We start from the raw sequence: 17,610 nt of genomic DNA, 5'->3' as shown, positions 1-17,610 counted from the left end.
TGGGGACCCCTGGACCTGCTGGGGTCCAACCCCAGCAGAGGAAGGGGGAGATAGAAATATCAATTATGAGAGAGAATCATTGATCAGCTGCCTCCTGCACGCCCCACACTACGGATCGAACCCACAACCTGGGCATGTACCCTTACCAGGAATTGAACAGTGACCTCTTAGTTCAAAAGTTGACTCTCAACCACTGAGCCATGCCTGCCAGGCTAGAATGTAATTCCTAATATCCTTTTCTGATTATTCATTGTTATTGCATTATATACAATGAATTATTATTTAATCTTGTATTTTGTGAACTTGCTAGTCTTGTTTATTTGTTCTAGCAGTGTTTTTATGGATTTCTTAGAATTTTCTACAAGATTTTATTTTCTATAGATGAAGAAAATTTATAGTTTTACTTCTTTCTTGTTTACTTCTTCCTTTCTATTTATTATTAGTATGTTTATGAGAGATATTGGCCTGTAATTTATTAATTTGTTAATACTAATCTCATGGAATAAATTTTATAGAAGAGTTAATAAAAAAATATTATTTCATTTCTTTCTAGAGTCAGAGTTAGTAATTGAGTCAGTTATTATGCTTTCCAACTCCAGAATTTCCATTAAAATAAATTATTTATAATGAAATTCTCTTTTTAATATGTCATTATCATCATAATTTCCTTTTATTCATGAAACTTTTTTTTCTACTACTTTGAATATATTGATGGCAGTTGTTTTGTAGTCTTTCTCTGTCAAATCCAGTATCTTGGCACCCTTAGAAATAGTTCCAATTGCCTGTTTCTTTCTTTTCCCTTTAAGAAGCAAACATTCCTATTTATTTTCATCCCATTAGTTTTATGATTGAAAACTGGACATTTTTGATATATTGTAGCTATTCTGGATTCTGATTTTTTTCCCCTCCTGGAGTTTTTGTTGCTGCCATTTTGTTTAGTAAGCTGCCTGACCTAATTCTATGCAGTCTATCTCTTCCTTGATGTGTAGACATTGATGTTTCTATTCAGTATTTTTTAAAATTGTTTTTTGTTAAAATCTGGCTTCCCATGGGTCACCATTGAATCAGCATGACTTGGTATCTGGCCAATGATTGGTCAGAGGTTGTGTTTGTAGTGGGGGGGAAAAATTTTTTTTCTATTCCTCTTAGGTTTTTGGCTGGGGTTCCATAATTTAAAAAACAAAAAAGCAAAAAAAAAAACAGATTAACAAGAAAAAGACAAACAGAAGTTTATTAAAATGTGTATATATGAGTAACCTAGGAAGAGTAACTCAAAGAGGTGGTCTCTTATCTTATTTTTTAATATGAAATGCTTCATGAATTTGCAAGTCATCCTTGTGCAGGGGCCATGCTAATCTTCTCTATATCATTCCAATTTTAGTATATGTGCTGCCAAAGCAAGCACTCAAAAGAGTGGTTTAGAATCAAGGTCTATATACCATCTTCAACAAAAAATAATAACTTGTAAAGAAATGACAGGACAAAGGAAAGCAATTTTAGGCTTCTGAGAGCAGCAAACTATGAGAAGGTAAGTATATGGGAAACTAATGGTAGATAAAAGCTACCTTGCTAATAGGGTCTAAAGTTGTCTCCAGTGATTAACTTTTGTCCTTCCTGGTAGAGAGGGGAGGATGGGCACCTTTGAAATGTGTGTCCTGCTTTTAGGCAAATAGGAAGGAGGCATGGAGCTTTTCTAATATATGATTCTCAAATGCTTTCAGCCCAAAATAATCCTTGGGCTAAAGTAACATATTTTAGGGTGACATAACTTGATTTCCTTCATGTTCAAACATCTCAAGTTGGTAATATTTCCACCTATTATCAATGGATCTATGTGTGGTATAGGGACTGCTTTTAAAGTTTCATCAATTTACAAGTTTTCTCGGACTTTTACTTGCTGTTCTGCTCTCTTGTTTGACCTCTGCATATTTGCATGGCCTCGCATTCAGCTAGGGCTGTGTGACTTGCATTTTCATCTGACCTTGTACTTACGCATAGCCTCTCAGACTCCCAAGGATACGTAATTGCTTATCAAGGGCCTCTATGTATGTCTCATTCTCTCTTCCTCCCAAATTTCTAGCTAGCCTGCCAGTTTATTACTAGACCCAACCAGGATCATCACCTCAGGCATGCTATGGTCTTGATCTTCACTCTTTTAACAATAGATGGTTCTCTTTCTCCCAGTACTTTTCTGACCATTCCTCCTAATCAAGAGATTCCTCTCCTGGAGTTAAACTGCTGTTTTTCACAGCTGGCCCTACCCTAGTAGAGCTATGAGGCTGACAGTGCTTGTTGAGGAGTTGGAAGCAACTCCTGAGTAAAACCTGACAGATCCCCACTGTTATTATCCAAGACATAGGATATTTTTTTCTTGATTTTTACAAACCCTGGAAGTTATCTTTCTGCCCATAAATTGTATAGTAAGTATGAGATGGGCAAAGAGAGGGGAATAGATGTAGAGGAGATGACCTAACACCCACTGTGGGCAATTAAGTCCTTAGCCAATAATGGGCATTAGTGAAGGTAATACTAATATTATCACTTACTATTATCATTTTCCCTTTGTTGACTACTTCTCATTCTTTGGTGTATTATCTTTTCATATTTACAGGGTTGCCTCTCTATGTTCTCCCATCCTCAAGCTTGTAAAATCCTAAGGCTTTCCTGACCTTTTCACTTCTAACAGGGCCTACCCCAAGCTCTGTATCTAGCAGAGTGCATAAGAGCACAGCTTCAGTAAATGCTGACTGAATACATGAATACTAAAAAAAATAGTTCCAGCCAGTGACAGAGTCTCTCTCCAGCAAGAATTACTGCTGGGGTCCAACCCCAGCGGGTCCAGGGGTCCCCAAAGGTGTGGACGGAGTCAGCGAAGAAGGAATGACACGGAGACAGCGTTCAGCTGATCAGCAGCCCATCCAGGATCTCCAGCCAGGATCTCCAGCCAAGTTCTGGTCTGGATCTCCAGCCAAGTTCTGGTCTGGATCTCCAGCCAAGTTCTGGTCTGGATCTCCAGTCAGGTTCTGTGTCCATGTTCTCTTGCTAGGTTCTCCAGCCAGGTTCTGTCCAGGTTCTCCAGCCAGGTTCAGTCACCAGGTTCTAGTCAGGTTCGCTTGCCAATTTCTGTAGTCAGGTTCAGTCCAGGATCTTTTGCCATGTTCTCTCCAGCGAAGTTCTTCTGTCTGTAGGTTCTGTGTTCTAAGCTCTGTATTCTAAGTTCTGTGTCTTGCTGTCTTGTTGCATCTGTATTTATACCAGTTGATTCAATCCTATCAATTTCTATTACAAAGGTTAGGGCGTTTCTTATCTTCATTCCAGGGAGTAAAGATTATGTAGCTTAAGCACGATTGTTCATAGTTAAAGTGATTAATTACCCGCCTGGCACTTAGTTAAGAGGTTTTATTCCCTCCCTAACTTCAGGGGGAAATCCCTACTTGGGGAAACAACCTTTCTCAGAGAGGAGACCTTGGTTAAAACACATAGTGCCAAGAAGGTGAGCAAACATATTAAGAACAGTATGCCATATATGCCAGGTCCCTTGAAACAGCAAGCATGGACCGGCTCCCGGCAAATTACAAGACTATGCAATGCTCTCATGCCCTTCAATAAAAACAATTTAATACATTTTTAAAATATTCTTTTTTTATTTAAAATATAATTACTAATCCACTATTGATTACAGAGGTACAGAGAGCAAATATGTCTTTGGTATTTTCTAACTGATTAATAAAAGCTTATTCTTTACCACAATTACATGCAATTTATTCTTTTTTAGAATTTATTCTTTCACAGTAACTTTTGAAATAGGTAATTCTATTTGATCAGACTAGATGCACTAGAAAGAATACTATGGGCATGTGATTTTTATTTATTTTTTGGTCTGTGTACCCTCACAATTAAAGCTAAGAAATCTTCACATCAGTACATTTTGTCTAGCCCTATAGTTCTCAAAAACACAAATTATTAGGGAAAACTCCAATAGTGCATGGTGTGAAGTTACAAGATACTTATACAAGAAAAGACTTCCCTGTTAAGATTAATCTTTAAAACATCCTATTTCCCATAAAACATACTTCCATTTTAAACCAATGTGTAAAGATATATGACTTTTCCTGCCCTTTTTTTAGTAAATAACATTACTTTCAACCAAGTTTATTTTAATGCTTTTGAAAAGTAGGTAATATTAGCAATTCTATCCTATATTATAAAAGGCTAATATGCAAATTGACTGAAGGGCGGAATGACCGGTCACTATGATGCACACTGACCACCGGGGATAGATGCTCAATGCAGGAGCTGCCCCCTGGTGGTCAGTGTGCCAAAAGCTGGGTTCATGGCTGGTGAGCACAGCGGCATGGCGGGAGCTTCACCCACCTCTGCGGCAGCGCTAAGGATGTCCTACTGATGGCTTAGACCCGCTCCCCACAGATAGTGGGCCTAAGCTGTCAGTCAGATATCCCCTGAGGGCTCTCAGACTGTGAAAGGGCGCAGGCTGGGCTGAGGGACCGCTCCCCTCCCTGAGTACACAAATTTCATGCACCGGGTCTCTAGTAACAATATAACTAGCAAATGTATAGCTGTAATTTTTAGATAGACATGGCAAATGCCTCTGTATAGAAGTTGCTTTCATATATTGTATTTCTTTTAAAGTCTGCAGGGTATCAGAATTTTATTATCTGAAAATTATCTGACTTTTTAAAAAGATATTATAAACATCAAAATGTCTTTGAGAGAAGCAAAGTGTGTGGGGGACTATAAAGCACTGGCAGTCTCAGGGCGAAAGAAGGGGAAATGTGGATTCCCTTACATCTCCTGGCCGGCATGGCTCAGTGGTTGAACATCAACCTATGAACCAGGGGGTCTCACTGTGATTCCTGGTCAGGGCACATGCCCGGGTTACAGGATCGAACGCAAGGATGGGGCATGCAGCAGGAAGCCAATCAGTGATTCTCTCTCATCATTGATGTTTCTATCTTTCCCTCCCTTTCCCTTCCTCTCTTAAATCAATAAAAACATATTTTTAAAATAAAAATAAAAATAAAAGGCTGCAGCAGTATAAAGCCTTTGCTCCTTGACTGTAGACACCATGTAGTAAATTTTAAGTGGGGAATCTGATGGAAGAGTAAAACAAGAAATGTTTAGAGAATATAAACAAGTCATACTATCTAGGCTTCATGAAAAAATGCTAATCCACTTTAAAATCATAATTATAGCACATAAGCCTAATCCAGGTAACACTACATCTAAAAAGTTATACTATACATTTAACATCTAATAATCCACATGCATGACCAGTCACATTTTTTCACATGCCTCTTAAAACATCCACTGTGGTTTCTCTCTGGCCATAAGCTTTTCACAATCCAATAGAACGTAAAGCCTCAGAAAATAATGCGATGACATGAAGGATGGTTAAAGCAGTGGACAATAGCATATCCCCATAAAATCTGATTCCTGACCCAACTCCATGAAGTAGATATTGTTACCCGAGGCCATAATGTTAAATAATTTTTCTCTAGGCTTCTGAACCTAGGGAATCAGGACCCGAAGCCCCTGACTGCATTGTAAGGTGAGGTCTAACCAATAAATCTCTTTTCCAAAGAAAAATCCTGCAGAGAAAGTGGGCACTGTTGATCTCACACAGACAACTAAATACCCATAAAGCTGTGCAATGTAAGTTATTCTATTACCTCTGTTGGATTTGGGTGATGAGTCACTCAGGTGAAGCTTTTGATGTTTCCTCAGTAATCAGCTTGCTTGATAGAAAAGCCAAAGTTCATTCCAACCCACACAGCCCACAGTCTCGTCTGGCTTCCTTGATGACCCTAAGCATAGAAACAGTTTAGGATGAACTGGCACAATGGAAAGAACCCTGACCTCAGCAACATTTATAAAATTACCTCTCTGGGATGCTCAATATCATTCATTATTTAAAAGGAAAAAGTAAGAGAAAAACTAAATGTCTCTTTTTTTTGCCCTTAAAATTTAAACAATATGAATTTTTTAAAGGAAAATTTCTCACTTGTGGGAGGATAAATTGATGTGCTCTTGTTGGATCTAAATTTTAAACATGCATACATTTTGAATCAGAAATTCCATTTCTATAAATGTATCTCTAGAGAAGTGCTCAAAGAAACATAGAGATATTACAATGTTGAATAAGGAAGTAGCTAAATTTATTATAGTAAATTTAGCTACTATATCGAATGCCATGAAGCCTCTAGGAAGAATGAGGTAAATCTATATATACTGTTATTAAAAATATCCCAATTATATTACAAATTAAGACAAAACAGTTTAGATACTAATATCTACAATATAATTCTCATCTGTGAAAAGAGAGTATACATATCTTCCCCTTATATTCACAGAAATTTCTGGAAGCACTCACAAAATACCGGTAGTCTGTGGAGTGAAAAGACCAATATGGAATACAACAAAACCTTAACTTACTACTTTATATTTTCTTTACTTGTTAAACATTTTTACCATGCAAGGGAAAATAAATTCTTTTCTCCACTCTCTTCCTTGTACGAGGGTAAACATGGATAATATAAATGTCCAATATAAAAAGCCTCTCAGATACCAGGAATCCAATTAATGTTGCTTCTCCTATTCAAACATTGTGGGGAGGGAGGAGTGCACAGGCACATCATTCCCAATATCTTCTGAACCCTGATATCATTTACATGCTTCCAATCTTATGGTTCATTTCCATTATCTTCTAGATATCATTATTTCAAGGGAGAACTGAAGGAAAGAACAGAAGAAGAATTAATTTGGAAGTTCCTGTCCCTGAATATCTAGCTTTAGTTTTCAAAAAATAAAGTTAAGAATCTTATATTTTCCATTTTTAAAACAGGGAAATAAAATCTTCCAAGGTACCAGAAGTGACATAGTGAAATGATTCATCTTGCTCCCTACCTTCAATCAATCTTGAAAGAATGGAGTGAGAACATTTAAAATATACCTCTGCTGTAACTGAAAGCCACAAGAATGATGAAATCTCATGCATAATGATGTTGAAATAACCCTCAGTAAATTGTGGGGATTCCGATAGCCATAGATTTATGACTCCGTTCCTCCATCCCAAATCACAGGAACAGTAAAAAGCTACCTTCCCAATCAATGATCTCCAAAACATGTTGATCTTATACTCCAGCAGTGAGGAAATCTTGGTCAAGCATCCTCAAAATATTTTTATTTACTTACAAATCAGATATGTCATACCACTGTACTGACATATTATGACCATTAGCTAATATAAAAATAGAAGTTAAAATAGATGAAATTTGAAACAGATGACAAAGATTCTAGTACTTTCTTCCCAAACTCACCCAGTGGGATTTTGTTCCAAGTAACTCAAATAGCAACCATCATGATGTCTAATGCACAATTATAACATTCCCAACCTTAAAATATCACAACTGGAGTTATCATACCAATGAAAAAGTTTCAGGCAACTCTTGCTACTGAAATACCTCAATAGATAGCTTATAGAATTAAATTGAGAAAATAAATTGTTCTTTCAGTTGTGGAAGGTATAATATTTAATGAGTACATTCTTACACCAAGCATTGGTAAGAGTCTCAAAACATATTAGAGAACTGCTGTGACTTGGACCACCCAGACTGGCCTCAGACGCAAACTGGGACCCTACAGCCACTCTGGACAAAAACCTGCTACCACAGCTGCAGATCTACCGACACCAACACTCCAGCCATCCCGGCCACAGATTCCTGTGAGTCACAGAGCGCATCCCCCTCCAACTGGTCTGACAGAAGAACAAGAAGGACAGCAAGGATTAGAGAACCTACTTGAAGAAATAATGACAGAAAACTTCCCTGCTATGGGGAAGAAGGTCACACAAGCACAGAGGATCCCAAACAAGAAGAACCCAAAAAGACCCACACCAAGACACATCATAATTACCATGGCAAATGTTCAGGACAAAAAGAGAATCTTAAAGGCTGCAAGAGAGAGACAGAAAGTAACATACAAGGGATCTCCCATTAGATTATCAAATGATTTCTCAACAGAAACACATCAGGCCAGAAAAGAACGGATGGAAATTTACAAAGTGATGCAAAGCAAGGGACTGAATCCAAGAATACTCTATCTAGCAAGGCTATCAATCAAAATTGAAGAGGAAATCAGGAGCTTTGCAGACAAAAAAAGGCTAAGGGAGTTTACCACTACCAAGCCAGCAATGCAAGAAATGCTAAAGGGACTGGTATAAAAAGAAGAAATAGAAAGGGAAGAAGGAACATAGGCATAAAGAATATAAATGGCTACCAACAAGTACTTATCAATAATCTTAAAAGTAAATGGACTAAATGCTCTAATCAAAAGACATCGAGTGACTGAATGGATAAGAAAACATGACCCATATATATGCTGTCTACAAGAGACCAACCTCAGAACAAGGGACTCACACAGACTGAAAGTGAAGGGATGGAAAAATATCTTTCAGGCAAATGGAAATGAAAAAAAAAGCTGGGGTAGCAATACTTATATCAGACAAAATAGACTTCAAAGTGAAGGCCACAACAAGAGACAAGGAAGGCCACTTCATAATTCTAAAGAGATCGATACAACAAGAGGATATAACTCTGGTAAACATATATGCACCTAATGCAGGAGCACCCAAATACATAAAAAAAACTTCTGGAAGATATCAGGGGAGAGACTGACAGTAATACAATCATAGTAGGAGACTGTAATACCCCATTAACATCACTTGATAAATCCTCTAGACAAAAAAATCAGCAAAGAAACAGTAATCCTAAACAACTCACTAGAGCAAATGGACTTAATCGACATCTTCAGAACATTCTATCCCAAAAATACAGAATATACATTCTTCTCAAGTACACATGAGACATTTTTGAAGATAGACCACATATTGGGACACAGGCAATGTCTCTCTAAATTCAAGAAGATTGAAATCATATCAAGCATCTTCTCAGATAACAATGGCATAATATTAGAAATAAACTACAATAAAAATATCAAAAAATTCAAACACCTGGAGGCTGAATAGCATGCTATTAAACAATGATTGGGTTACCAAAGAGATCAAAGAAGAAATAAAAAACATCCTGGAAACAAATGAGAATGAAAACACAACAATCCAAAATCTATGGGAGACAGTAAAAGCAGTCCTGAGAGGGAAGTTCATAACATTACAGACCTACCTCAAAAAAAAACAAGAAAAACTGGTAATAAACCATCTTATGCTGCAACTTGAAGAATTAGAAAGAGAGCAACAAGAAAAGCCCAGAGTGAGCAGAAGGAAAGAAATAATAAAGATCAGAGCAGAAATAAATGATATAGAGACAAAAAAAGAAAATACAAAAGATCAATGAAACCAAGAGTGGTTCTTTGGAAGGATAAACAAGATTGATAAACCCGTAGCCAGGTTCACCAAGAAGCAAAGAGAGAGGATCCATATAAACATAATTAGAAATGAAAGAGGCGAAATAACAACAGACCCCACAGAAATACAAAGAATCATAAAAAAAAAAAAAATACTATGAGCAACTCTATTCCAACAAATTGGTCAACCTAGAAGAAATGGACATATTTCTAGAAAAATACGACCTTCCAAAACTCAATCAGGAAGAATCAAAAATTCAGAATAGGCCGATAAATATGGAAGAAATTGAAGCAGTAATCAAAGAACTTCCAACAAACAAAATCCCTGGACCAGACAACTTCACAGGGGAGTTTTATCAAACATTCAAAGAAGAACTAAAACCTATACTCCTCAGACTATTTCAAAAAATTCAAGAGCAACGAACACTTCCAAGCTCATTCTATGAAGCCAGCATTAACCTAATCCCAAAACCAGATAAAAATAATACAAAGGAAGAGTACTACAGGCCAATATCCCTTAGGAACATAGATGCCATAATTCTCAACAAAATTCTAATAAGTCAGATCCAGCATTACAAAGTGGGATTTATTGCAGGGATGCAAGGATGGTACAATATCCACAAATCAATAAACGTGATACACCACTTAAACAAATTAAGAGATAAAAACCATATAATCATATCAATTGATGCAGAAAAAGCATTTGACAAAATCCAACACCCTTTCTTGATGAAAACTCTCAGCCAGATGGGAATAGAAGGATCATACCTCAACATAATAAAAGCCATATATGACAAACCCACAGCCAACATCATACTCAATGGACAAAAACTAACACCATTTCCCCTAAGAACAGGAACAAGACAGGGATGCCCACTCTCACCACTCCTGTTCGACAGTACTGGAAGTATTAGCCATTGCAATTAGACAAGAAGAAGAAATAAAAGGCATCCAACTTGGAAAACAATAAGTAAAATCGTCATTATTCGCAGCTGGCATGATATTATACATAGAAAACCCTAAAGAATCCATCAAAAAGTCTACTAGAATTAATTAAATGAACTCAGCATTGTAGCAGGAAACAAAATTAACACACAGAATGCTATGGCTTTTTTATGCACCAATAATGAATTCACAGAAAGAGAAACTGAAAAAAACAATCCCATTTACCACTGCAACAAAAAAAAAAAACTAAGATACCTAGGGATAAATTTAACCAAGAAGGTAAAGGACCTGACTTAGAAAATTATAGGATGCTGAAAAGGGAGATAGAGGAAGACATAAACAAATGTAAGAATATACCATGTTCATGGATTGGTAGAATCAACATCATTAAAATGTCCATACTACCAAAACAATCTATAAATTCAATGCAATCCCCACTAAAATACCAAAGGCATACTTCAAAGACTTAGAACAAACTCTCCAAAAATTAATGTGGAATAAAAAAGACCCCGAATAGTGGAGGTAATCTTGAGACAAAAAGAACAAAGTTGGAGGGATCACAATATCAGATATCATGCTATACTATAAAGCCACTGTTCTCAAAACTGCCTGGTACTGGCACAAGAATGGACATACCGACCAGTGGAACAGAACAGAGAACCCAGAAATCAACCCAAACTATTATGCTCAATTAATATTTGACAAAGAAGGCAAGAGCACACAATGGAGTCAAGACAGTCTCTTCAATGAGTGGTGTTGGGAAAATTGGACAAATACATGCAAAAAAATGAAACCAGACCACCAACTTACACCATTCACAAAAATAAACTCAAAGTGGATAAAGAACTTAAATGTAAGATGGGAAACTATAAAAAGCTTAGAAGAAGCCATAGGCAGCAAAATACAAGACATTTGCCATAGCAATATCGTTAGCAATACAGCTCCTAGGGCAATGAAAACTAAGGAAAAACTAAAAAAATGGGACTACATCAAAATTAAAAGCTTCTGCAGAGCAAAAGAAACCATCAACAAAACAAGAAAGCCCAACGCATGGGAGAACATATTTGCCAATGTTATCTCAGATAAGGGTTTACTCTCCAAAATTTACAGGGAAATTCATACAACTTAACAAAAGGAAAATAAACAATCCAATCAAAGAGTGGGCAAAGGACCTAAATAGACACTGTTCGAAAGAGGACATACAGAAGGCCAAGAGACATGCAAACATGCTCAAAATCACTAATCATCGGAGAGATGCAAATCAAAACAACAATGAGGTACCATCTCATTGGCTGTCATCAACAAATGACAAGTGCTGGCGAGGATGCGGAGAAAAAGGAACCCTCTTGCACTGCCTGTGAGAATGCAAACTGGTGCAGCCACTGTGGAAAACTGTATGGAGTTTCCTCAAAAAGTTAAAAATGGAACTCCCATTTGACCCAGTGATCCCATTTCTAGGAATATATCCCAAGAAAACAGAAACACCAATCAGAAAGGATATATGCACCCCTATGTGCCGGAAGCCGGTCCATCCTTGCTGCTTGACACAGTCGCTGCAGGAAAGAAACATCTGCACAGCATATGTTTCAAGGGACCTGGCGTATATAGCATACTGTTCTTAATATGTTTGCTCCCCTTAGCGCTGTGTGTTTTAACCAAGGTCACCTCTCCGAGAAAGGTTGTTTCCCCAGGTAGGAATTTTTCCCTGAAGTCAGGGAGGGGATGCCTCTCCTAGAAAGGTTGTTACCCCAGATAGGAATTTTTCCCTGAAGTCAGGGAGGGGATGAAACTCCTTAACTAAGTGCCAGGCGGGTAGTTAATCACTACAAAAATCATGCTTAAGCTACATAATCTTTACTCCCTGGAATGGAGATAAGAAACACCCTAACCTTTGTAATAGAAATTGACAGGATTAAAATCAACTGGTATAAATACGGATGTAACAAAACAATAAACAGCAGAACTTCGCTGGAGATCCAGACCAGACCTTGGCTGGAGATCCTGGCTAGAGATCCTGGCTAGGCTGCTGATCAACTGAACGCTGTCTCTGTGTCATTCCTTCTTCGCCGACTCCATCCACACCTTTGGGGACCCCTGGACCTGCTGGGGTTGGACTCCGGCACCTATGTTCATAGCAGCACAATTTACCATAGCTAAGAGTTGGAAACAGCCTAAGTGCCCATCAATAGATGAGTGAATTAAAAAACTGTGGTACATCTACATAATAGAATACTACACTGCTACAAAAAAGAAGGAATTCTTACCATTTGCCACAGCATGGATGGAACTGGAGAGCATTATGCTAAGCAAAATAAGCCAGTCAGAGAAAGATAAATATCACATGATCCCACTCATTTGTGGAATATAAAGAACATCATAATCAGATGAACAAAAATAGATACAGAGACAAAGAAGCATCGAATGGACTGTCAAACACAGCGGAAAGGAAGGGGAGGGTTTGGGGGGAGGGGGGTAAGAGATCAACCAAAGGACTTATATGCATGCATGTAAGTATAACCAATGGACACAGACACTAGGAGGTGGAAGGTGAGAGCATGTGCTGGGGGGTAGGGGAGGCCTGAGGGAGGTAATGGGGGAAAAGGAGACATATGTACTACTGTTTGTAATACTTTAAACATTAATAAAAAAAAATATTAAATTTTTCCAACAACTTGGTATTGTAGGTATTATTTTTCCCATTTTCCAGATACAGAAACTGAGGATTAAAGTGGCCCCAAATCAGCTAGTTAGAATCTGGTAAGATACAGTATCAGAATCTAGTTGGACTGATTCCAAAATCTAAACACTCAATCAGTTCTATGTACTGCCTGTAAAAGGAAAACATTAGGGGTCTAAAATGTGTAAATGTAGTTATAAAATATAAAATCACAAAATAGCATATAATTAGTAAGGTGAGAAGCAGTTTGAGATCTGGATCTTCTCTTCCTATTATCTTTGAACTCTATCTGTTGCCACATAGAGAGATTGTCCTGTAGCTAAAAATGAAATAGAACCACATATTTATCACTGGGCAAACTAAACTCTAAGAACTTGGTAGGAAGGTTTTAGAAGAAAATTTTAAATGAATTTTAAGTTGTCTTTACATTAATTTTCTTCAAACTAAAAAGGAAATCCCACACAGATTTTTTTAAAAACCACTTTTAAATTGGCACATACCATATATGTAGCAAACTGTTCTTCAAAAGATTCAACCATAGCCAGTGATTCTCGATAGGGGAGAAATTTTGGCTCCCAGGGGACATTGGGAAATGTGTGGAGACATTTTGAGTTGTCACCACTAGGAGTGGACGTGCTACTGGCATCAGTGGAAAGAGACCAGATGCTGCTGAACATCCTAACGTGCACAGGACAGTCCCCTGTTCCCACAATGTCAATGGTGCCAAGTTTGAGAAACTTTTTTCTAAGGAATAAATCAATAATATGTAAAGACTAGAGGCCTGGTGCACAAAATGTGTGCACTTGGGGGGGGGTCCCTCCACCCGGCCTATGCCCTCTTACAGTCTGGGACCCCTTGGAGGATGTCCATCTGCTGGCTTAGGCCCACTCCCCAGGGGATCGGGCCCAAGCTGGCAGTCAGACATCCCTCTGGCATCCTGGTAGCCCTTGGGGGATGTCCACTTACCAGCAGGGAGCAGACCTAAGCTTCAGTCGGACATCCTTAGTGCTGCTGAGGAGGCGGGAGAGGCTCCTGCCACCACTGCTGTAATGGCAGCCATCAGCCTGGCCTGTGGCTGAGCAGAGCTCCCCCTGTGGGAGCGCACTGACCACCAGGGGACAGCTCCTGCATTGAGCATCTGCCCCCTGGTGGTCAGTGTGTGTCATAGTGACCAGTCATTCCCAGTCGTTCTGCTGTTAGGGTCAATTTGCATATTACCCTTTTATTATATAGGATAACTATCAAGATGTATTCCTCACAGCCCTACCCAGTTTTGCTCAGTGGATAGAGCACCAGCCCGTGGACTGAAGGGTCATGATTTCAAATCTGGTCAAGTGCCGGAAGCCGGTCCATCCTTGCTGCTTGACAGTCGCTGCAGGATAGAAACATCTGCACAGCATATGTTTCAAGGGACCTGGCATATATAGCATACTGTTCTTAATATGTTTGCTCCCCTTAGCGCTGTGTGTTTTAACCAAGGTCACCTCTCCGAGAAAGGTTGTTTCCCCAGGTAGGAATTTTTCCCTGAAGTTAGGGAGGGGATGAAACTCCTTAACTAAGTGCCAGGCGGGTAGTTAATCACTTTAACTACAAACAATCATGCTTAAGCTACATAATCTTTACTCCCTGGAATGGAGATAAGAAACACCCTAACCTTTGTAATAGAAATTGACAGGATTAAAATCAACTGGTATAAATACAGATGTAATAAGACAATAAACAGCAGAACCTCTCTGGAGATCCAGACCAGAACTTGGCTGGAGATCCTGGCTGGAGATCCTGGCTAGGCTGCTGATCAACTTAACACTGTCTCCGTGTCCTTCCTTCTTCGCCGACTCCGTCTACGCCTTTGGGAACCCCTGGACCTGCTGGGGTTGGACCCCAGCAGTCAAGGGCATGTACCTCAGTTGCAGGCTAATCCCTGGCCCGTGTTGGAGGCAACCAATCGATGTGTCTCTCTCACATCAATGTTTTTCTCTATCTCACACCCTTGCTTCCACTCTCTCTAAAAATTAATGGAAAAATGTCCTTGGGTGAGGATTAACAACAACAGCAAAAAGATGTGTTCATCACACTGTTGGTGACAATTCAATAATATGAGATGCATTAAATACCAATGCATCTATTTATTGGAACTCAATAGCCATTGAAAGTGATGTTGCTATAGAATATTTAATAAGATGAAGAAATGTTTAGTATGGTTACAGTACTGTTCAGGCATAGAAAATATTTTAAAGATTATCAACCAAAATATTAATACTATTTATTTCTGAAAAGTGGTAAGGAGTTCCTATGAAAGAATACTTCATGTCCAATGTCATTAAAAATATCTACACCATTATCATCCTGAGGAGAAGCACAGTTGACATAAGCCATCATCTCAAAATCTATATAAGCTTTTTAAGTACATAAGAGTTTTTACCCTCTCTTTTCAGAAAGTGACACTGGAAGAGTTTTCTGTCCTGACATCAAGTTCCTTGATGATAAAAAAGAGGAGCAGCAGGCATTTTTCACCAGGTGCCTTTGTGATGGCAGCAGACAGAGTTCACTGGGTATTTTGTTCAGAGCCAAAATAGCACCTACTATTCTCTCATTCCTTTTCTTTTAAAGCCTTCATTGTTATACTATGATTCAAAAGTAGAGTTACTCGCTGCCACCCACACCAAAAACAGTATGATCATGACACTCTACAAACTTAATATTTTAAAATATCTTGAACATTCAATATCCTCACTTCAAAATATTATATGAGGCTGGTTGGTGTGGCTCAGTGATTCAGCTTTTGACTCATGAAACAGGAGGTCATGGTTCAATTCCCAGATAGGGCACATGCCTGGGTGGTGGGCTCAATCCCCAGTAGGAGGCATGCAGGAGGCAGCCAATGATTCTCATCACTCATGTTTCTATCTCTCTCTCCCTTTCCCTTCTACTCTGAAATCAATAAAAACATATTTTTTAAAAAACAATGTTTTATGAGTAAGTTCACTATGATATTGTCTTCTACGCAGCCTTATAATTTCATATTGGAATTCAGAAGTACTGATGTCCCTCCAAAGACACATTTGATATTTTCAGCAAAACATACCAAGAATAATACATCATTAGAAAGTAGGGTTACCAAGGTATGGAAAGTTGGTTTAACATTTGAAAATCAAAATATATAATTCATTATGTTCAGACTAAAAGTGAAAAGCTATATAACAATATCAATGGATGGAGAATAAGCTTTTGACACAATATAACACCCACTCCTATTAAAACTATCAGTGAACTAGGAACAAAAGAGAACATTCTCCATCTGATTAAAGGGAATCTATAAAAAAACAATAACTGAGATCAGTTGGAGCACATGCTTGGGTTGCAGGCTCAATCCCCAGAAGGGGGCATGCAGGAGGCAGCCGATCAATGATTCTCTCTCATCATTGGTGTTTCTATCTCTCTCTCCTTCTCCCTTCCTCTCTGAAATCAATAAAAATAAAAATGTTTTCAGAGAATATTCTGTACAGCCTCGTACCAGTAAATCAACAACTCTAAATAAAATGGACTGTCCTCTTAGAACATATATTATGAAAACTGAGTCTTGATTAAGTAAGAAACTTTAATAGACTAATCACCATAGAAAAAATTGAAATGGTCATTAATGAAACACCCATATTTTAAGAACACAATTCTAAACCTTCAAGGAATAGGTAGTTCCTTTGTTAGAAACAGTTTAAGAGCACAGAAAAAGATTAAAAACTTCACAGTTCATTTTATGAAGCAATAATCATTTTTAATATGAACCCCAATAAGAATCTAATAAAAAGAAAATTATAAACCAGTTTCATTGGGAGATTTTTAAAAATTATTAGCAAAATGAATCCAGTAATTATATTACAATAATTTAAAATAATAACCAATTGGGTTGAATCCAAAAATGCAGAGGTGGTTAAACATTAAAAATTATGTATATTTCAAAAACAGATATTCTCTCACTTTAATTATTGAACATTATTCTGAATGTCCTAGTTATAGTGTAAATAAAATGTAAATGTGTTTAATATGTGAATATGATCTGACTGCATATCAGAGAAATCCAAGGTTTCAACTGTTACCAAAAAAATACAAATATGTAGGCTGTAATAACATTTATATACAATAGTTGATGGCTTTCATATTTGCAAACAATAACCACTTGGGAAGAATAATGAGATAAAATACTGTAAAATCCATAGCAAAAATTATTCAATATCTAAGAACAAACATTACAAGAAATTCATAAGATCTAAATAAAGAAAAGTTTTAAATGCTCCTGAGACATCTAAAAAGATGAACAAGGGAGAACCAAGATGGCGGCATAGGTTAACGCTGGAGTTTGCTGCTTTGAACAACTACTTCAAAAGTGAAACCAAAAAACGGAAGGGACATCACCCAGAACCACAGGAACGCTGGCTGAGTGGAAGTCCTACAACTAGGAGGAAAGAGAAACGCATACGGACACTCAGAGGAGGCGCAGTGCTGAAGTCAAATTCTGAGGTGCGGAGTGCGAGGAGCGGGCTGGCGGCGGAGGGCGCGGTTGGCGTTTTCAATCGGGAGGGAGTCGCAGACTCTGAGCTCCAGATCCGGTCGAG

The 17,610-nt window shown here is 38.0% G+C and overlaps 1 non-coding gene across 1 annotated transcript; it reads right to left on the bottom strand.

Moving 5' to 3' along the window:
* Positions 1-1,298: 1,298 nt before the first annotated feature.
* Positions 1,299-1,405, bottom strand: LOC118659381. The gene has a single exon (XR_004968517.1). It is a non-coding gene; the product is annotated as a U6 spliceosomal RNA (small nuclear RNA).
* Between the last annotated feature and the right edge of the window lie 16,205 nt (positions 1,406-17,610).

Source organism: Myotis myotis, unplaced genomic scaffold (genome assembly GCF_014108235.1).
Source record: "Myotis myotis isolate mMyoMyo1 unplaced genomic scaffold, mMyoMyo1.p scaffold_m19_p_6, whole genome shotgun sequence".
NCBI classification, from domain to species: Eukaryota; Metazoa; Chordata; class Mammalia; order Chiroptera; family Vespertilionidae; genus Myotis; species Myotis myotis.
Note: the sequence above shows the minus strand (reverse complement) of the source record. Positions and strands in the feature narration are given on the sequence as shown.